Below are 22,645 nucleotides of genomic sequence, written 5' to 3' on the forward strand. Positions count from 1 at the left end.
TTAATGAGAAGAACAGCCAACTTTTCCTCTCTTTTTTGTTACTGCCTCAACTCTGTAAGCATATTATAAAACTGAAATCCATAATCTCATGGACTCATAATCAATCAATCAATGGCACACCATGCACAGAACATTTTACATAGCTTTAAAAATAAGTATCATCTGTGCTTTTAGGCAGTAAGTGGCTACCACAGGTGGACTTATGGGGGTAGGGGAACAAAAGACCAAAGGAAGCAAAAGAAGAGGGATAAAAGATCCATTTTTATAAATAGCAATGGCCTTAGTGGAATAAAAAGGTCTGAAATATTTCAGATGTTAACTTGCCAGGAGTAAGGTTGTCCTCTTAAGGGAACATTTATCCCACAAATGACTACCATAGACTGACGTACTTGCAAAACTTCTGCACATTCTGTTTTCTAAAATTGCATGGCAGCACCTAGCATTTTATGTACATGTGTATACATATCCCATTGATTTTGTTTTTGCTAAACCCATGTCGTGGCATCTTCTTTCCCCAGAACTCACTCCTGGGACAATGCGCTAATGTTTTGCTTCTTCAGAGCTTTCATTCATTCCAACGGAGCTGCTCTGAACGAAGCAAATGGAGCAGGACTCCCAACCCACTCATGCGCCCCACCTATTTTGTTTCATCTGCAAGATGTAGCAAATGCCTACAATGGATTTCAAAATGAACAAATTGCTATCTAGAGATCACACACGTCAGCAGTTTCTTGTGAGTTCGGCTAAGGCCACTCTTGTGTGTTGAAGTTATGCCCTCAAGTACCCAAAGGCAAAAAGCAATTTCCATCAGGGTTGGAGGAATCTCAAAGATCTTGCAAGAGCAAAGAGACATGCTAGAGCATCAAAACGTTTCATGTCAATTGTACACTGTATGGTGGTGTGAAGTTCTTTCTGTTGTTTGTTTTCAATCTACTGCCCCATCAGCATCACTGAGTGATTCACACATTCCAGTATCACATTACCAAAACCATATGTTTGTTTGCTGCAAAGCAAACATAACCAATCTGTTCACCATCCAAGTTAAAAGCCTGTGCTTACCACATGCATATATTACCCTACTCTCTCTCCAAAAATCATACATCATGCATACAGACCTAAGACAAGGATTCTGGTCCTTGGAGCATAGGATTAATCAACCCAACAGATTAAATCATGTCCATTACGTACAGTGGTACCTTGGTTTAAGAACAGCTTATGAACAACTTGGATTAAGAACGCTGCAAACCCAGACGCAGGTGTTTTGGTTTGTGAACTTTGCCTTGGAATAAGAACATGTTTCACCTCCTGTTGAGTGTGTTCCATTTGTAAATTGAGTCCCCCGCTGCTATGGGAAAGCACACCTTGGTTTAAGAACGCTTTGGTTTAAAAACGGACTTCCGGAACGGATGAAGTTTGTAAACCAAGGTACCACTGTACTGAATGAGGAAACCAACAGCCGACAATTTAAGAGAGAACTGCAATCAGAGTTCTAGAGTTGGGAGTCATGTAGTCCATGGGTAGGCAAACTAAGTCCCGGGGGCCAGATCCATCCCAATCGCCTTCTCAATCTGGCCCACAAATGGTTCAGGAATCAGCGTGTTTTGACATGACTAGAATGTGTAATTTTATTTAAAAATGCATCTCTGGGTTATTTGTGGGTATAGGAATTTGTTTATATATTTTTTTCAAAATATAGTCCGGCCCTCCACAAGGTCTGAAGGACAGTGGACCGTCCCCCTGATCTACTCCGACCCCCTGTAATGCAGGAATTTCAACTAAAGAATCCCTGACAGTTGGGCAAACAATCTCTGCTTGAAAACCTCCAATGAAGGAGAGTCCACCACCTTCCAAGGCAGTTCATTCCACTGGCAAACAGCTCTTACTGTAAGAAAGCTCTTCATCATGTTCAGTCAGAATATCCTTTCTTGAAATTTGAATCCATGACCGGTGATGGGTATCCTGTCATACGACAGTGGAAAGAGAACTGGACCCAGGGCTGCCATTTTCACCAGCAGCTCCACATCCAACATCACACTTGTTCAGTCCTAGTTCAGTCCTATTACACTCCTGCACAGAAGAGATTATTTCAGCTTTTTAAAACACCCTGGCTTTACAACTTAAAATACTTCACATTGCTAGCCTTAAAAAAATTCTGTTTTGAGTGCCCATGCCCATGATCACTGAGTACATGGGGACGATTAAAGACACCTCTTTAAAGGTGCCCCACTACCTGCAATGAATTCGTCATGTGCAGGAAATTTGAGTTTGGGGAGTAGCATTCTCATACCCACCCACAAAAATTCAAACCTTACACACAGCAGCATGTTCTATGGCTGAAGCTACCACACACAGGCTTTTCCTGCAGTCAACATGCAGGGAGATGCCATGAGAATGGATCCATCAGCAATATATTTTTTTTTTGCCTTCACATTTCAAACTTCGCTCTAAACTCATGAGCACTAGAAGTTTTCTCTCTCTCAAAGAAATGACAACATAGGACTTGATTATCAAGAGTATATATTAAAAAAAACTGCCAGACCACACAGAAGTATGAATGTTATTAATACAGGAAATAAAGAAGTGATCCAGTTTAAAAAATGAATGTGCATTCTAGCCAACAGATTTATTTATGATTATTTATTTGTAATTATTTATGACATATTATTTGATGAATCTTTATCCCAGACTTCGGCCAAAAAGAGTAAAAAAAAAAAAATGCCAGCGATGAAGGAAATGCTGAAAGCATTTTAGTATCATAGAGAAAAACACCTATATAAAACTTAGTCAGATGTTTGCTCCATAATCTGATGACCCATCATCCTGTCTTAGCAGTGAATCTCTTTGCCTTAATTTCACATAGAACACAAACATGAAATATCTTTGATGTGGCCAGATAATCCTGGTTTTACCCACTCGTTTCTCAAGGCTTTAGGGCGGAGAACGGCAGATAAACAAACATACACCGGCAGTGATGGAAATGTGTTTATCTGAAGGTGTGCTTCTCGTAAACTCAAGCAGCAGCTGAATATCTCTAAGCGCCATCAGCCGCTTTCCTTCAAACCAAAATCACTTTGGTGCTTGGGCTCAGTAAATATTGAGCCTATCAGAGCGACTGAAAAAGGCAAATCTGCAAATTAAAGCCAATTTCATGTGGGACTTGTTCCAAACCAAGTAAACAAATATGGCACAGTGTGGCTCCTAAACTAAGATGAACTTATATTGCGTTCTTATCATTAAGCTGATTGGCAGGAGATTTGGGACACCCAAAAGGAGCTATTTATTCACACAGCAGTTTAGCAACGAGTGGACTTCACAACCACAGAATGGAATGACGGCCACTACTTGTGAGGTGGCATTTTTTAGAGAAGCTATTAAAAATAATAAACTTAGGGCTTAAGGCAGATTCCACTAGCATATCTAATGTCTGCTTCCACAACAAAACTCCCACCCACCTCTCCTCTGCAGTCTCCACTCCATTCACCCACAAAATCTGTTCCAAAGGGTTGGAGGACCCTGCTGAACAGATTTTGGTGGTGCATGGAGAAGAAGGTGAGGAAGAGCAATTCCCACTGAGCAAGCCCAACTCCTCGTATGAAGTGCTGGATACTATCCAAGGACTTTATTATGTACTGATGCAGCTTGTCATGAACTGGTTGGACACAGAGCAATGGCAGGAAGAACCAACTGGGGTTCCCCCAAGGGAAGAAGGCTCAGAGCCTGAGGAGTGGTGGTGGAACAATGATGAGTGGTCAAAGAGAGAAGACTGGGAGGAGGTGGTGTTGGAAACTGAGGAGGTAACAGGACTTAGTGAGCTGGGAGAGTCTGTGGCAGAGAGAAGTCCAGTATCAGAGGCAAAAGCTGAAGCAGGAGGGTAGGAGAAGAGAAGCCAAGAGGCAGAGCGGAGTCCAGCTGGTGAAGAGTCACAGATGTCTCCCCCTCCTGCTGAACAAGCTCCTTTCCCCAGTGGTCTCCCAAGAACCAGAAGAGGCATGGAAAGGGAGGAGAAGACATTGGCGATGTACAGGCACAGTCTCTGTTTGCTGGGGGGGGGGACCCTGGAAAGGAGGCATCTGTGGGGAAGTGGGGGCCTTCAGTCTTAGAAACTGTTTCATGGGGCAAGACCAGCGGAGATGAGCTGCTGTGTTCATTAGGCCTGACACTGATCTGCAGACCCTGTTTTTGCTGATAAGGAGTTAACTCCAACTTGCACAGTGTGATTTACTCCTGGCTCGCTCCTGACACAGCCTGATGCAACTTCTCCTTTGCACCACTTTGGCTGAAGCCAGATAGACAGATAGATAGGTAGGTAGGTAGATGGCATGGAAGGATTTAATAAATGCACTGCAGCGCACAGTAAGAGACAACAAATAAAGCATTGGTTATCGACTTGAAGATAACAGCACAGGGTTAAATTTGGTGTCTACTGAGAGGCTCAAGCGATGCCAGAAAAACGGGTGACCTAAAGTCCTATTCAATGGCCTCCTTTGGGCAAGAGGAACGGAGAGTTCTGCTGAAAAGGCAACCTGGACAGCACTAGAGGAAGTGCCTGGCATCGTTTAACTGTGACTCTTTCAGGCCACTTTAATGAATGGTGGCAACTGTCTCCAAAAGCTGAATGAGATCTGCACATCCTCTCCTCTCTCCCCTAAACAGTCTACGTTTATTATCACTTTGTGCACTATTCTAAATTCCCCTCTCTGGAAACAATATTTCATTTTGCAACCTGCAATATCCCAAAGGCCAAAATTAGGGGAACGAACACACATACGGAAGAACAAAGAACCTGGCTATATTCTGAAAGCAAGATGGATGCATCAAACAGGAAAAACTCATAGAAAAGATATTCTGTAGAATTAGGAGGGGGGATGGTGAGCAGGGTCTCAAAAGCTTTGGCTGGTAAGAAGGTGTTTGAGGACAGGGAGTGCTGAGGGTTATGCCACACAAACAAAAATGAGAGGGCAATATATCCTGCGAACAGAAACAAGGTAGATAGGAAGCTGTCTTGAGCCCAATGAGTTCATCTAGCTTAGCATTGTCTACACTTTTCTGACAAGAGACCTGCTTGGAAATGCCAGAGGTTGAATCTGGGGCCTTCTGCATTCAAAGCCTGTGTTCTGCCACTGAGTTGCAGCCCTTCCCCTGAAGCAGTACATCTGAATCTAATGAGTGGTGCAGAGGTTGCATTTGGAAACAGGAGAGGGGTTTCATGTCAAGATGTACCATGAAAGTCTCCCAATTTGGAAAAGTCTGCATGGCAAGAAGAAGAAGGAGGAGGAGGAGGAGGAGGAGGTTAAGCTACCATGATGATGTGCAGAAAGCTTTTCTTTTCTTTTTAGACAGCAGAGGGGAACCTTCAAACAAGTTAAATAATAGATAAACTGATATTCTATGTAGAATGTAGTGTCTATGTAGAAACGTGAGATTTGATGGAGGACACATTGTGTTCCTTCTGGGGTACTTCAACCACCTTCCCCACCCTGCACTCTGTTCTCAGCTGTGGGTCCTAGAATCATAGAATTATAGAGCTGGAAGGGACCACAAGGATCATGTAGTCTAACCCGCTGCAATACAGGAATCTTTCACCCAACATTGGCCTCGAACCCACAGCCATGAGATTAAGCTCTACTGACTGAGCCGTCGGAATGCAACAAGCAGCCACACCCTGGGAAATGGCTTCTACTGGCTGGCTAAACCAAGTGAGGGTAGCTGATGGGTTGTGAACCCTCAGTGAGTTAGGGAGGGACTTCCCCTGCATGTGAAGACAAGCTCTGGGAGATTGAGTGGATGAGACCAACAGTGGGTCCAACGATCAAGAAGGTGGTTTCCGCATGTGCAGAAGTGAGGGGGCAGATGGGGCTTGTCAACCTGGGAAGGCAGCCCATCTAGGAGAAGGAAAACTGATCCTGAACCTCTGCTGCCTTGTGGGATATCTCTCCGAGAAGAAAAGGCTAAGGAGAAAACCCTACACCAATCCAGAGTGAAGTCCTAACGCAGTCTTGTACACCTCCTTCCAGCAACTCTTGCAGCCAAGCTGGTGCTGAACATACAGCTCTGCTTTCCTTTAGACCACATCAGCAAGGTTGAGAGGAAGGTCCTGTCGTCTGGGCAGCTCAGGACTTCCATACACACTGCCAGGCTTGCGCCCCAGGGAGGTCACTTCAGTGCTGCTAACAAAGTGGTTTTACTTCACCCCCAGAGGCGCACTCCATTGTCTCTTGAGATAGACGGAGGCCAACAACTGCAACACCTTGCATTTCACAGTCTTTTCTTAGACTATTCATGAATGTGTGTTGTAGCATTTTAGCTCATTAAAACCAGGGCTTTCTTTCAGGAGGAACTCATAGGTCCACGTACCTATGGGACCGCCTCTCCTGGCATGCCCCGCGGAGGACCTTAAGGTCCACAAATGACAACATTTTGGAGGTCCCAAGTCACAAGGTGGTTAGATTGGTCTCAACTAAGGCCAGGGCCTTTTCAGTACCGGCCCCAACTTGGTGGAACGCTCTGTCACAAGAGACCAGGGCCCTGCGGGACTTGACATCTTTCCGCAGGGCCTGCAAGACAGGGATGTTCCACCTGGCCTTTGGTTTGGACTCAGTCTGACCCTTATGTTTCCCTCCCCTTATGGTCTTGATCTATGGGCTACTTTTAAAATGAAGCTGCATTTTAAACTGCATTTTAACCTGTATTTTAAATTGGTCCCGTCCCCCCCATTATGTTTTTACTGTAATTTTACTGGTGTTAGCCGCCCTGAGCCCAGCTCTAGCCGGGGAGGGCGGGGTATAAAGAAAAATTTTATTATTATTATTATTATTATTATTATTATTATTATTATTATTAGAACTTGGTTCCAGCACGTTCATTCCATTGCCATTCTAAGAAAACGAAGGAGGTGTTCATAGAGAGTTCCGGCACCTCTTTTTCTAGCAAAATAGCACTGGTTAAAACTAACGCTACAAGGAAACTGCTAACCTTCAAGGTAGAATTAGTCAACAGGATACCTCTTGGATCCCAGCTCCCACCCGCCACAGGCCACATGGACAACGGTCAGGGACGATGGGAGTTGTAGTCAAACAAATTGGCAACTTCCGCTTAAAGCTGTCAGCAAGAGACTTGCTTTTGTTTTTGCTGACAGACAGACAGACAGGCACAGCTTTCCCCTCTGGAATTCGTCACCCTGCCAAAGCAGAAGATCAGCGCCGCGCACCATTAAATTTGGGCAGCAATACACACCTCCTAATTAATTAATTGCTTTGCACATTTGTGAAGGGTTTGTCAAGTGGCAGACAGAGCCCCCGGTTCATCTGTTCCCCCTGTTAATGAGGCATCACATGAAAAGAAGCCCACACCGTTTGGCTGCCACTCCAGAAATGATTTTAAAATATCTATTCAGCAAGCCTAGATTAATCAGAGTCAAAGCAGACCCTCCCTTTGAGATAAACAGCCACGGCTAACTTACACCTATTAATTTCAATGGGTCAACTCTGAGCAGAAATTACTTGGATGTAGTCTACATAATTTAGTTACGTACACTTTAGTTATGTATCTGTATTGGATTTGAATTGACTTTATGTATGTGCTGCTGCTCTTTCAAACTGCAAATAGACAGATGTATATACATTTAGGGAGTTACAGTTTTTATATGTGAAACTATTTTAACTGTTTTTACATGAGCAACAGTTCTAGGTATGCTTTTACTGTTGTAAATCGTTTTGGGATACTTCATGGGAAGCAATTCATAAACGGAACAGCGGCAACAGCACTTGTTTTGAAATTCAGGAAGTTTTATCTGTATAACATTGATAAATATTCTGCTATCTTATGGTGTTCCCAAGATGCTATTATGAAAACATTTAAAATTCTTTCCCTGTTGCTAATGGGAAATGTACCTTGTCCTGACCACCAAGGTTGATATAGTCCGTTTCATGACTATCTTTTAAAAAAAGCTCGCTGTGTCGAACCAAAGTCTCATTTAGGTGTGGTTTATGTAGGCAAAGAACTCTTAAGTTCCATCACCCATTGGCTAGCTGTAAGTAGTGTTTATTCTCTTTCTCTTAGAAGGAAGAGCTCTGGTTCAGTGGTAGAACATCTGCTTTCCATGCAGAAGATTCCAGGTAGGGCCAGAGGCCCTGCCTGAAACCCTGGGCAGATGCTGTCAGTCAGTGCTGGCAATACTGGGTTAGATGGACCAAAAGCCATTGCACAGCTTGCTATGTTCCTACATATTTTTATATTCTGTTTAATTCCATGTTGAATGCTTTTCTGGTGCTCTTTTCTGGTGCTATGTGTCCTGAGGCTACGGCATGGAGTGGGCTGTTCTTGAAATGCTGTGTGGAGCTCAAAACTAGTGGGGCTCTCATCTAAATGATGGGTTCCTTCCTGTGCCAATGCAATCTACCCCCCACCCACCCACATCTAAAATTAAGCTTTTTTCTGCAATCACAGCTCAGTGGGAAAGAGTGCGGCACGTGCTCCTAAATTTAATAACCCCAACTTTAGCTCTAAGTGGTTTGGCGCTATGCGCTTCTCTTACCACCCGAAGGCGGCCCTTGAGTTCTAAGGAAATGAAATAAATCTGTTCCCCAACTACAGTTCAAATGAAATAGTGACATTTCGGTTGTTGAACCTGAGAGAAACAAATCAAGTTCAAGATCCACTCCTTTCCATACAATTTGTTCCCAGCTCTCCCAATCGATTGTTGCATAAAGCTCTCTCGTCTGATCCACATGTTTTAGTTTTGCTACCTAATTTCACACAGGAGGTAGGAAAATGCCCAAAAACGAACCAGGCCTTAAGGAACTTAAGAAAACTTAAGAAGACCAAAGGGCACCGCATCTTGTTCTCACAGTTGCCAATGGAAAGCCCAGACGCAAGACATGAGCACAGCAGATTTCTTTCCCCATCTGAAATTCTCAACAACTGGTTTCAAAACGAGCTCCAAAAACTCTCAGAGGAACAGAACAAAGATGGTGAACATAATTTGTCTGCAATGCTGTGCTGTGTACCAGGTAGTATAGTCTCTGGTTAGCTACAACAGCTTCAGAAGCCTTACTTATCACTTGTTACTAGAACCTTCGAAGCAGAGATGCAAAGGACTGAGCACTCCCAATAGCTCAGCTGGTTAGAGCATGGTGCTGATAATGCCAAATTTGCAGGTTCAATCCCTGCATGGGACAACTGCATATTCCTGCACTGCAGGGGCTTGGACTAGATGATCTTCAGGATCCCTTCCAACTCAACAGTTCTATGGAAAGCATATGCTCTTGCATGGGCTGTGGCATATCCCTCACCAAACTACATGGATGATTGAACTCAATGATCTTCAGAAGGGGTAGGCAGTTGCTAAGACAAGCAAGGTCTATAGATGATACTCTCATGCACACACACTGTATGAATATAGATTCATTCATAAAAAACAAAAACCACTGGAATTGTTGTTGTTGTTGTTTGAGATCCTGCCCATCTGAGCGGCTTCCAGCGCATATAAAACATAGGGCTGCCTTCAGATGTCTTCTAAAAGTTTGAAGCTCTTCGTCTCCTTGACATCTGATGGGAGGGCGTTCCACAGGGAAGGAAATTTCTGAGCGCCCGCCATTGCTCTGTACTCACACTACATCCAGGTGAACAAGGAAAAAGGAACCAAGTGTGCTCAACTCCCTGGTATCATCTGCCTCCATTCATTAAGAAAAAACAAAGAGGCCTTGGTGACCTTTGGGTAGGAGCAGCCAATTAATAGTTCCTGATGGACAGCGTTTCCTCTTCTACAGTTGTTGTGATGGGGAGGGGGAGACCGTGAGGCGCTCTGTGCTTTGAACGAGGGCAGGTCCCTGAATGACAGCTCTCTGTTCTGCCTGAGCTCATTAGTGCGGATTCAGAAAGGTAGGCTAGCGAGGTGCCAAACAGCAGGTGTTGCAGCAAAATGTCAGAGCCAGAAATAAGCAACTCTGGGAGAAGAAGAGAAGCAGAGATGAAAAGGGGAACAATCAGATGGAACCGAAAAACAGGCCAAGAAACCAAAACAATGGTCAGGAAAAGAAAGAAGAGAGAAACAAATCCGTAAAGAAAAATGGTTTGCAAATGTTGTCCTCAGTTTTTGCCTTGAGGTGCATAAAGCAGATCCTGAGGATTAACGGTTGATTCTGCCAAAAGGGAGACCAGGAAGGATCCAAACAGCAGGTGCTGCAGCCAAATGTCAGCGTCGAAATAAGCAAACTCTGGGAGAGGAAGAGAAGCTGAGATTAAAGGAGGCTGCTTGTGGATTAGGCCTAAGTGGAAAAGAAATAAATATATGCAGGATGAAGAAGATTCTGAAGCGTTGTGCAAACAGCTTACATGAACACAGGAAGCAGCCTTGCACAAAATCAGAGATCTGGCCCATCTAGTAGGGTACAGTGCTACCTCAGGTTAAGAACTTAATTCGTTCTGGAGGTCCGTTCTTAACCTGAAACTGTTCTTAACCTGAAGCACCACTTTAGCTAATGGGGCCTCCCGCTGCTGATGCACCGCAGCTACACGATTTCTGTTCTCATCCTGAAGCAAAGTTCTTAACCCGAGGTACTATTTCTGGCTTAGCGGAGTCTGTAACCTGAAGCGTCTGTAACATGAAGCGTATGTAATCCAAGGTACCACTGTACTGTCAACAATGACTGGCAGTTGCTCTTCAGGACAGCTCCTAGCCCTAACTACTGTAGAAAAGCCAGGGATTGATAACTCCCTCACACATATCCAAATGCCTCCTTTGGCGTCCCTTTCCAGTGTGAGAAGACAGAGGGGAAGAACAAGAAGAACGCAAGAAGAGCCTGCTGTTTATACAATGGCCAATGGCTCATCTAGTCCAGCATCCCGTTACAAGGGCCAACCAAATGCCCAAATGTGGGAAACCCCTAGTAGGACGTGAGCACAAGAGCACTCTCCCCTGATAGCCTCGTCCTCCATGAGTAGCCACTGATAGTGTTTTTGTCCATGAAACCATGTTTTATTATGGCTTTTCTTGCAGATCTGCCAAAAGAGAGCTTGCATCCCAGCCGCAGATGTGGCCATGGTCAATGCACAAATGAACAATTGCACACCCAGTAGAGATGGGGGAACAGAGAGACGTATCTGGACCAAAAAACGGAAGGAAGCGCTCCTTCCTGTTTCTTCAAATGTCTAGACTTTCTATAAAAGGGTACCTTGTCAGAGGGAGAGGTAGCACTTTTCAAAAGTTAAGGAAGTTGCATTGAAGGCAAAGAGACAGCTTTGTGGAAGAGGTCTGGTCCTCGGGTTCACAACCCCTGCTGAAAGTCCTACCCATATATTGATGGGAAATGAATAGGAAACAACTGGGAAATTGTTTTGTGTGAGCTGTGCCACACATAATGTTAGGATGCAACAGAAATTAAGGCTTTGGTTGTTCTGATAAAAATTACTCAGATTACTTGACATTCAAGGGCTTGTTTTATCTGTCATTCAGCATTATACAACTGAACCAACAGGATATTGTGCTCTGTATTCTATCACCCCTCTAGCAATATTGATTGAACTTCAGAATTAATTATCTACCTGAGTTCAATAAGTAAGACAGATGTAACAGGTACACTGAGAAAAATGAAACTTCAGGTGTGGGTGGGGTTAGTTTCGAATTTTATCAGGCACGCATGGATGTGATGCCTTAATTAGCAAATCCTTTAAAATAAGTGCTTATAGCTCTTTTTTAAACATGGGATTATCCTTCAAACACAAAAATCTATTTTGGGGTGTGAGTAGCAAGATGTGAAGAAAACTATCCTGTGTGAGAAAGAAACAGAAGCATAATGATATGCAAAACTTTTAGGGGGAAACTTTTTTAATAGCTGGGGCTATGACAAAGCTCAGTGGATATTTTTACACACTCATCCTCTGTTTATGGTAGCAAAGAAACGAAATTCCAGGTGCAAAGCTGGTTTGGGTAAATTATAGTTATTAGAAGAACAAAACTGTGGGAAATCGTGCTTGTGCCGCTAGTGCCCTTTCTTCCGATGGGTGGAATTCAACATATCCATGTGCTCAAAATGTGATAAAAATAAGAAGTACGAGGATTAAGTGCGGCGGAGAGAAGACTTAGGGCCAAGAAGCACACCAACTAAACAGCAAACTGTCACCTTGATTTTGCTGCTTTTAGCCAACGTCTTGCAGAAGAAGCTCAATCAATATTCCTATTTTTACCAGCATTCCCTATTGTGCTAAATCAATGAGCACAACACTCATTTGTGAGCAGTCAGATAAAATAAAAGAGTGTTCTTGTAGCCCTAAATAGATCGCACAATATAACTCTGCAATACTGAGTCAAATGAGCTGTCCACCAAGCTCAGCATTATCTACATAGACTACCAGAAGCTCCTCCAAGGTCTCAGGTCAATTTTTTTTCTCAACTCAACCTGGACATGCCAGGGATTGAACCTGGAGTCTTCTGCAAATGAGGCAGATGTCTTGCCACTGAGATACGTCCTTTCCCTGGATGTTTGAGAAGCCCCTGTCCCAGCATCCACACTGCAAGATTTTGAATCACAATAAGGCCTTTAATTTTAAATAGCATTGCTAGAGGATACGTTCTGCAGTGAACTTGAGTTGCCCTGGCCTGTTTAGACTTACTCCCACCTAGGCAGCTGTAATACAATAAAAAAAAACAACCCAAACCCATTTAATGGATTTCCCCCCCTCCAACCTAATTACAGTTCCACCTAAGCAAGCTTTTTCTTCTTCAAGCTCTGTTAATGAAACTTTAGCAATTACCGTTTTAAGTAATTGCATGGCATTTAGAGAAGCATTTTACAACCCATTTACATGTCATTTTCCTGGTGCTTTAAGAGTAAATTGGTGGGGGTGTTTTTGGTACGGCACTAAATAGCTTGTTAGTTATTAGTCAACAAGGTAAGGAAGAACAGCTGGGAGGTCATGTTTATGGCAATTTGGATCACATAAAGCAACAATTTGCAATTTGCAAACCTCCAAGCTGGTACCTTCTGGATTAAGCATGGATCTTGTGATTACCCGGTAGTTGGGTGTAGAGGAGGAAGGTCATAAAGGAGAGGAATAATTTGACAAGCTTCCAGCTGAAGAAAGAAATGTGGACAACCCATTAATGGTTTCCACTTAAGCCTTGCACAAGGGATGGAATAGGAAGAAAAATAGGGGAACTTAGGAGAAACATAATTTTAAATAGATTCAACATAAATGGAGAAAAGCAAAAGTAGTAAGGCCTACATTATGCCATACAAGTAACAAAATGGATGAATGAAAAGAGAGAAAGAAGAGGTTTAAGACAGACTTTCAATATTGTGCCCCATCACAAATGTACTGGTGAGTTTTGATTATTTACTTTAAAGTTGTTGGGGGTGGATTTTAGAACAGAAAGGGAGGAATACAGAAAACATGTGGGCTTTCTCCCATATTCACTGAAATCCATGAAGGTGTACTCAATTGTGCCTAAAGTCAGATTTTGGTGTTATTCAAAGAACTGCCAAAAAAAGTTGGGCACCTTGAATATTGGGATCTTACTTATACCCCGAGAGAGAGAGAGAGAGAGAGAGAGAGAGAGAGAGAGGGAGGTGGATGCTATATGGGGAGATGACTGTGGCAGGGGAACATTACAAAACTTTTTGAAGTCTGGTGTACCAAAGAGAACTCCAGTTATATCAGCTTGTAGATCTTCCAGGAATTCCTGACAGAATTATACAGTTCAACTTCTGTCTGTTCTGCACAGTTCAAAGCACAGGAGCTGAGAAGCAAGATATTCAACAAGACTTTAGCCAACTGCCAAGCAACTTGCTGGAACTCACAAGGGTCTCTTTGTCTTAGATCACCCCACCAACCGTTTCTGAACACATGGGAGATTGGGAGGCGGGGAATACCCGTCTGCAGAGGGGCAACTAAGCTGAGCTGCTTGGCAGTGCTGGATCCCAAAGTCATTCGGTCAGTTGAACCCAGGCAAATTTTCAATATGCATTGGATTCTGCACACAGCTCTCTGCTGCTCCTAACAACTAGTCTTTTTTGTCTTTAACGAGGGATTGTGTGGGGGAGCATATTTCTTGAGCTAATACCTTAAAATCCAGATAATCGTTTAAAAAAAGCAAATCTGTAAGTACCCAATGTATGTTAATTGCTCGTTTTCTTCTCTTGTTGGCATGTCATCAAGAGTTTACATTAATATGCCTATAATAGGGATGAAATAAGACCTCAACAGTTATTGAAATTCCCACGTTTTATTTTGCGGAGGGGGGCAGCTCCTTGCCGAAGACCACACAGTGAAATAGTTGATGTCACAGGCTTTAAAAAATAATAATAATAATCCAACAACACAATGTTGAGGTTCAGCCTTGCGATCTGCGGACAAACAGGTTAGTGCAAACATAACTCTTTTAACATTAATGATGGTTTGTTAATCCACAGCTAGCTACAGAAATGTAGTTTCTTCTTCTCCCACGACACAAATTTCCCCCTCTTGTGCTCAGGTCCTGCTTAAGGCTTTTCTGCAGGCATCTGGTTAGCCACAGCAAAAACAGGATGCTGGACTTGGTTGTCAATTCGCCTGTTCCACCAAGCATTCCTTATGCCCTTATCCCTAGGGCAGATATCTCGGCTTAATAAACCCAAGATTCAGATGAACCTGTTGCCTACACATGCAGCCACTTTGCTGCTCCCTCTGTAGTGAGAGAAAGCCAAGAAGCCACCAACTGACCACAGTTTCTAAACTGAGAACACACGGTTACCAGCTTCAGAACAAGTCAGTACATCAAACCATGGTTTAATATCCTGGCTCGTTTTGAAGCTGGCAATTATAGCAATGGTTAGTGACAAAACATGAAACTTTGGTTAATTAGAGGTTTCCTAGTTCAGAATCCTGGGATGCAGGTGGTGCTGTGGTCTAAATCACTGAGGTTATGGCTTGCCGATCAGAAGGTCAGCAGTTCGAATCCCTGTGACAGGGTGAGCTCCCGTTGCTCGGTCCTAACTCCTGCCAACCTAGCAGTTCGAAAGCACATCAAAGTGCAAGTAGATAAATAGGTACCACTCTGGCGGGAAGGTAAACAGCGTTTCTGTGCACTGCTCTGGTTTCGCCAGAAGCGGCTTAGTCATGCTAGCCACATGACCCAGGAAAACTGTCTAGGGACAAACGTCTGCTCCCTCGGCCAGTAAAGCGAAATGAGCACTACAACCCTAGAGTCGTTCGCGACTCCACTTAACTGTCAGGGGTCCTTTTTCCAGTTCAGAATCCTAGAATGGTTACTGATGCTGCAAAGGGAGGACCAAAGGTCCATTCATATCTCAGATTATTAAGGTGAGGAGCAATCAACTGGATGCAGCTATTGAAGGTCACCTAGCGGCTGATACACGCAAACCCACTTCCAGTAACGAACGAAGGCTGTGAAGTGACAAGTTTTCAATGCCTGGGCAAGCTGCATATTGTCAAGACTGCAAAGTGTTCCTGAAAGCAAAACATAAAAAGGGAGAGAAGACAATTTTCTTCTCCAGTGGTTTATGAAGGTGCCATGGAGGTAAAGCACTGAACCCTCTCGTGGATGCACGGCAACACAATAATTGCTTTAGGAAGGTCAGACAAGCTGCATCCAAGAGAAAGTCCTTATTCAACAAAAACGGGAATGAGTGCGCTGGACATGCGACAGCCCAAGGAGATACACTGGCTAGGAATTTAGGGGTGTGTGGCTTCCTTCAGGAAAGCAGCTTAAAATCCCAGAGAACTCAAGGCAGCTTTTCAGATGGAGCAATTGTACTGGAAAACATGTGCACCTACAGTGCTCTGACATCCACCAGACACATGCAGCATATAGTTCTGCGGACATGGAGCAATGAATCCAAACTACAAGAAAGAAGATTCCACCTAAACATTAGGAAGAACTTCCTGACAGTAAGAGCTGTTCGACAGTGGAATTTGCTGCCAAGGAGTGTGGTGGAGTCTCCTTCTTTGGAGGTCTTTAAGCAGAGGCTTGACAACCATATGTCAGGAGTGCTCTGATGGTGTTTCCTGCTTGGCAGGGGGTTGGACTCGATGGCCCTTGTGGTCTCTTCCAACTCTATGATTCTATGATTTATTTTTGGATCAGTGTTCTACAGCCTTTAGCCCCCAAATGTTGTTGGACTACCACTCCCATCATCCTCAGTTAGCTTTGCCAATGGTCAGGGATGATGGGAGTTGTAGTCCAACACCACCTGAGGAACCAAAGTTGAAGGACACTGTTCTAGATGCTAATGCTGACTGGTCTCCAGCCTTCCCTGCTATGTTTTTATTCATTTAATACGCTTCTTTCTCACCCATTGGTGAAAGACTGGGGGTGACATATACAATGTCACCAGGTGGTCTCCTATACTAAACATTCCTTATGTCTGCACTATATAAGCGACAGAAAATGTCAGGAAAGCAATAGGTATCTATCATGTTCTGAAGGGCACGTGATGATGAAACCATAGAAATTTCACTCAATGGCAGAATCTGCTGTCCAGCACAGAACTGTGCATACTACTAACTTCAGCTTTTTAATCTAAAAAATAAATAAATGCATGTTTCTAGACCCTGTGACTGACAGTATCAACAGGCATTGCCCATATATGTGCAAAAGTCAGACAGGGCCTGGGCAGTACTTTCCATGGTCATGGAAAATGGGTCTCTCTCATTCTTTCATTCCTTCAGTCTATGGAAAAAACATTCCACGTTCTATGAAATCATCAGCGATGATTTGTGTAAAAATGTTTAAAATAGTCACAAGATGCAAATGTACTATATGAATTGAGTGTTCGCAAAGAACACACATAGTGCTCTTCAACTGTTCAAAGGGCCTTTCATGCAATCATAGTAATCTATACGAAGAGCCCTGTAAAGTAGACTGCTTTGATTATCCTCATTCTGAGACTGGAAGACTAATGACTTAGCTTATCTGTACCCAAAGAGCTTGCCATTCAGGTGCAATGTGAACCAACCATTTCCCATCTCACACAAGCCCAATTTGGTTAGCCAATGTTTGTTCCCTTTTTTAAGTCCACAGGTGGAATCATTAACTAAGGGGCAGGGAATTCAATCAACCCAAATTCATATTCCCCCTCCTCCCAACTCCCCAAATGCTACGCACTAACCACAGATGATGCTGCAGTGTGCCTAGGGCTGAGTCAAGAGCTCAGGGCAGAATTTTCAAGGCAAAATATTGGAGGAGTAAATTGCAGGAGAGAGGAAAACCATGTTGAAATTCCCTCCAGCTCCCACTTTCCACTGCAGCTAGTTCTGCTAGCACCCTCCCCAAAAGTTACCTTATTCACAAGGGTATTTGTGGGGCAATCCTGCCCCCCAGCAGTCAGAGGACTTGCCACCAGTAACCTCCCTTTCACACACACAACTGAAAATCCCTGATATGACCCTGCCCATTCTCACTGACTGCAAATAGTGTGCAGAGAGGGACATTCAAGGTTCAAGCTTTGTTTACTTGCTCATTCCTGGTCTCCAGCACTGCCTTGAGGATACTGGCAATGATTCTAATTACATCTTCTTTCTCTTTTTAAAGACCCAAGTTGATGCTGAAGAGCAGGCCTTTTGGAACAGGAAGGGGGTGAAGCCACACTGCATCAGCATTACTGAGCCCAAACCAGAACAAGCAGCCAGTGTTTCCAGGTAACTACAATCTTTTTAGGGATGCGGGTGGCGCTGTGGGTTAAACCACAGAGCCTAGGACTTGCTGATCAGAAGGTCAGCGGTTCGAATCCCTGCGATGGGGTGAGTTCCCATTGCTCGGTCCCTGCCCCTGCCAACCTAGCAGTTCAAAAGCACGTCAAAGTGCAAGTAGATAAATAGGTACCACTCCAGTGGGAAGGTAAACGGTGTTTCCGTGCACTGCTCTGGTTCGCCAGAAGCAGCTTAGTCATGCTGGCCACATGACCCGGAAGCTGTACGCCGGCTCCCTCGGCCAATAAAGCGAGATGAGTGCCGCAACCCCAGAGTCGGCCACGACTGGACCTAATGGTCAGGGGTCCCTCTACCTTTACAATCTTTTTAATAGCAACAACAAGTGCCAGTTCACACGGCCAACACAGCCCCAATGGCAGCTGTCTTCTACAGCTCCACACAGGAGAGTTGCAACAAAGAATTGCTTAGCGGATCGATTCCCCAGATTGCATGAGTTTTTACACAGTAGACAGCCCTATACTTGAGTTTCCCTCCCCAGTGGGACTGACACCATGCAAGAAAACCAAGGAAACCAAGACTCAACAACTGGCTCTGGATCCCTGCATGGTGCTATTTCTAGAATAGTTAAGTGCACAGCTTGTACATGTCCCCTAGGTAGGGATTTCTTAGCTTGATTCAGTCACTACTGCTTTGGCACTGGTCCCCTCGTCCATTTACTTGGCTTTCACCAGAATTGCTAGGGGGTCATGGAAAGTTTGACCTTGCATAGAGCTGCACATCCTGAGAATCAATGGGCTGTTGCAGGAGCAGGAGGGGGTTCCCTGGGGAGCGTCAAAACAGGAAGGTGCTGTCTCAGCTGCTTAGAACTAAATCTGAATCCAGGTGAATTTATGTGTAGAGGCTAAATTATAACAGTGCACTGCATCACTTTAGAGGATTCAAGCTATTTAATACACAGTCGTACCTTGGATCCTGAACGCCCCAGAACTCAAATGTTTTGGCTCCCGAATGCCGCAAACCCAGAAATGATGGTTCCGGTTTGTGAACTTTTTTTGGAATCTGAATGCCCGAGGGGCTTCCGCAGTTTCTGATTGGCTGCAGGAGCTTCCTGCAACTGATCAGAAGCCACAATTTGGTTTTGGAAGTCGAACGGACTTCTCGAACGGATTCCGTTCGACTTCCAAGGTACGACTGTACATTATCTCAGTAACCAAAAGAGCAGCCCTGTAAGGGGTGAGTATTATTATCCTACGTTGCAGGTGGGGAAACTGAAGCTTGGAGAGCCAGTGTGGTGTAGTGGTTAAGAGCGGTAGACTCGTAATCTGGGGAACCGAGTTCACGTCTCCGCTCCTCCACATGCAGCTGCTGGGTGACCTTGGGCTAGTCACACTTCAGCCCCAATCACCTCACAGAGTGTTTGTTGTGGGGGAGGGAAGGGAAAGGAGAATGTTAGCCACTTTGAGACTCCTTCGGGTAGTGATAAAGCAGGATATCAAATTGAAACTCTTCTTCTTCTTCTTCTTCTTCTTCTTCTTCTTCTTCTTCTTCTTCTTCTTCTTGAAGGCAGCTTGTCTAAGGGCATAATCCAAACCCTGACCCACTCTCAGCAGGTCACTGCAAAGTGTATGCTGAGCCCAGCCACTCAGAAGGTGTGGGGCAATCAGCCCTGAGGCCAGCACCAGCTCCAGGCTGATGTAGTGGTCAAGCCCAGACCAGGGCCAATGATGCCACTGTGTGCCAGCAGCGAGACCAGATGGGAAAGGCCTAAATCACAGAACTTCCAGCTGGCACACTCAGCCACTGTGCTAACCCTCGTACACAGTCACTAGCTGTAGCTTTTAACCACTGAACCATAAGCCAAAACCACAGGTCTGATAAGGCCAGGCCACACATGAGATTAATTGACCTTAGGGCCTGCTGTGTCTCTTTCTTAATGAAAAGCAGGTGCTCAGGGCCACAGCATAGGGAAAAGGGAATGTGCTAAATAATACAGAAGCAAAGGCAGATGTGCACATGGCCTGTGTAGCATTGCAATGAAAAGCAACTTCCAGGCACAGCAGCATTAAAAATTTGCCAGGCGCATTTTGCACCTGGCTACCAGCCACTTGCGACCAAGTAAAGATGACCTGGCGGCAGGATAGCACCTGACATCTCCACCATCTGGAGATACATTCCTGGGGATCCCTGGATCTTGACCGTGTTCAAGCACTAGCAACACATCCCATAGAATTCTATCTGTGATACTTTTACCTGCACAATGAGAACAAATTTCAGGAACCAAAAAGTCGTATTGAAAAATACACATGGCCCCAAAATGGCAACTAGACAATCTGTTTTGGCAACAGTAACCCTGGTTTAAGGAGCCATTTGGTGCCTGGCTTATATAGCTGAGTTTCCAACACTAATACACAGTAACATATGAAGTGGCCTCGAGGATCACGATAGCACATGCTGAAACAGGTGAGTGCTGTGGAAAATTACCACGTGTGCTGCCATTAATTTTTTTAAAGCAAGTGCATTTGTTCTTACAAGCGTACCCAATGCTGAGGTCGTGTTTTAAGAGCTATCTGGCCTTGCCCTACATGACTGTATCCTCCAAATGAGAAAACAGATGATAGCCTTATAAGATAAGGCATACTAAAACAATTACAACACAGTGTATTACTCATTGACTAAAGATATCAAAAACCTTTCAGCGAATACTGGTTCTAACACACTGCTGTGTGTCAGTGACGAACCTTGGCTAATCCCAAATTTCCCGTGCCAACTCAGGGAACAAATTAAAGCAGCTAACTCCTAATACAGTGGTACCTCAGGTTAAGAACTTAATTCGTTCTGGAGGTCCATTCTTAACCTGAAACTGTTCTTAATCTGAAGTACCACTTTAGCTTATGGAGACTCCCGCTGCTGATGCACCGCCGCTACACGATTTCTGTTCTCATCCTGAAGCAAAGTTCTTAACCCAAGGTACTATTTCTGGGTTAGCGGAGTCTGTAACCTGAAGCGTCTGTAACCCGAGGTACCACTGTACTGTCTAGATACCATGTGACTTCAAGCAAAAAAAAATTCCTAGGCATTGGTTAGCAAAAATTCTAGCCCATCCGGGGCCACCGTAATATGAAGCAAATGTTTCCATAGACTTTTATGTTTCATTAAAAAAAAACATAGAGTTGGAAAGGACCCCAAGGGTCATCTAGTCGAACCCCCTGAAATGCAGGAATCTCAGCTAAAGCATCCGTGACAGGTGGCCATGCAACCTATGCTTCCAAACCTCCACCAAAGGAGATTCCACAACTTCCCAAGGGAGTCCATTCTGCTGGATGCCCACCCACCTCAAGGCAATACTCTGCACCTCCAGCGAATGCATTGGACAGGACAGACAGAAACAGCTCTCAAATTAGGAAAGGCAAGGTCTTGACCTCTCACTTCCTTGTGGGAAATGCAAACTGGTCAGCTGGAAAATGGCACACAACTTTCACACACCACTCTAGGCCTGGGCAATCCTAGTGCCCAAGCAGCGTGACTTGGAGAACAGCACTGGCCAGGAGAACAGCAGGCTGGGAGATGCAGCTTCTTAACTGGTAGGGACCTTGATCAGCAGGAAACGTAAGGTTGCCCCAGAGGCCTCCCCCCATCACCACATGAAGGAGCACTTCTAGGTGAGTGCAAAGAAGAGTGGGAAGAAGTAGACATAATTTGCAGATCACCAGCTGGCCAGATCTGCATGGGGCAACAAACCCACTTCTTATACCATAATTAACATTAACGTTTCTGCATTTCTAGTGTAGGACAAAACTAATGCTAACTATGGTATAAGAAGTGGGTTTGAAACAATTCAGCTTCATTAACCATGGTTTGAACTTTACATGTTTCAACACATCATAGTTAAAGTTAACCACATTTGTCCATATTGGACATAAAACTAAACTGTAGTTAGTCCCCCAAAAAACAAGCAATCCTGAGCTATGGTTTAAGTGAAGGAATGGCTAACCTGTAGCCCTCCATATGTTGTTGGATGATAACTCCCATCATGGCCAACGGTCAGGAATATCAGAAGTAACAGTGCAACATTTAGCTACTTCTGGTTTATCATCATGTCCAAACCAGGCTAAGATTTTTCCTTTGTGTCTCATGAAAAGCTTTATCTGCCAATTCAAGCAGATCAAGCTTCTGGTAAAAGTACAGAAGATGGTGAAACCTCTGATCAGCTGGCAATGCTATTCCTGGTGGAAGTAGAGATATTGGTCAACTCTAAGTCATCCCTAAGTCGACAGCAAATATTGTTATTTGAATTTGGAGTTCCTGGATCATCACTCCTGAACTCGCATAGGCAGCAGCAGCAGCAACAAAAATCAGTGCCAAACACAATTTGGCCCTAATTGCAAGGTTTAGTCAGCCCCATAATCAGCTAAAACTATACCCGTTTCTTGTTGTGTGACTGCTGTGCTTGATCACAGAGGCATTTTCTACCAAGAAAATGACACATGAATTCAACTATAGCTGAAACAGTTTCTGATTAACTTCCCTCTAGAAACAAAAACAACCGTACAAGTGTACTCAGGTATGATTATCAAGAGTTCAAGGCTAACTGGGCACACGTGTTAGATTTTTTTATCAATGAAGTGTTTGCAAACTTATCAGATAAGATGATAACATGAAATCATTTATGCTTGCATCCGGCATGGATCTATCCCCACTGATTCCCATTTCTGCTTATTCTTGAGCATTCTTTGAAAGCTTCAGATAGGTTAGACACATAGGACCCAGGAATGTGTTTGGTCTAGAATACACTGATTCGGAGATCAGAGAAAACCAGAGAAGCACAAACTGCTTAGGGGAGAGCTGAGTAGGGGGGGTGCAACTGTACAAATTTGTACAAACAGTACAAATTGTGGGGTAACCAACCTGGCACCCCCAAAATGTTGCTGCATTGCAACTCCCATAATCTCTGACACAATTGGCCATGCTGGCTGAGGTTGATGAGAGTTGGGGTCCAACA

At 44.2% G+C, this 22,645-nt stretch overlaps 1 protein-coding gene and 1 long non-coding RNA gene across 12 annotated transcripts in view; one reads left to right on the forward strand and one right to left on the reverse strand.

Annotated features, from left to right (window-relative positions):
* Positions 1-22,645, reverse strand: part of SLC4A4 (solute carrier family 4 member 4) — a 197,194-nt gene that overhangs the window by 92,538 nt on the left and 82,011 nt on the right. The window lies entirely within an intron of this gene.
* Positions 1-22,645, forward strand: part of LOC310686036 — a 30,302-nt gene that overhangs the window by 5,681 nt on the left and 1,976 nt on the right. The window contains exon 2 of the long non-coding RNA XR_014515665.1: positions 17,528-17,634. This is a non-coding gene — a long non-coding RNA (uncharacterized lncRNA). The remainder of the gene's footprint in view (positions 1-17,527; positions 17,635-22,645) is intronic.

This window comes from Podarcis liolepis (genome assembly GCF_965112155.1).
Source record: "Podarcis liolepis genome assembly, chromosome: 9".
Lineage (NCBI taxonomy): Eukaryota > Metazoa > Chordata > Lepidosauria > Squamata > Lacertidae > Podarcis > Podarcis liolepis.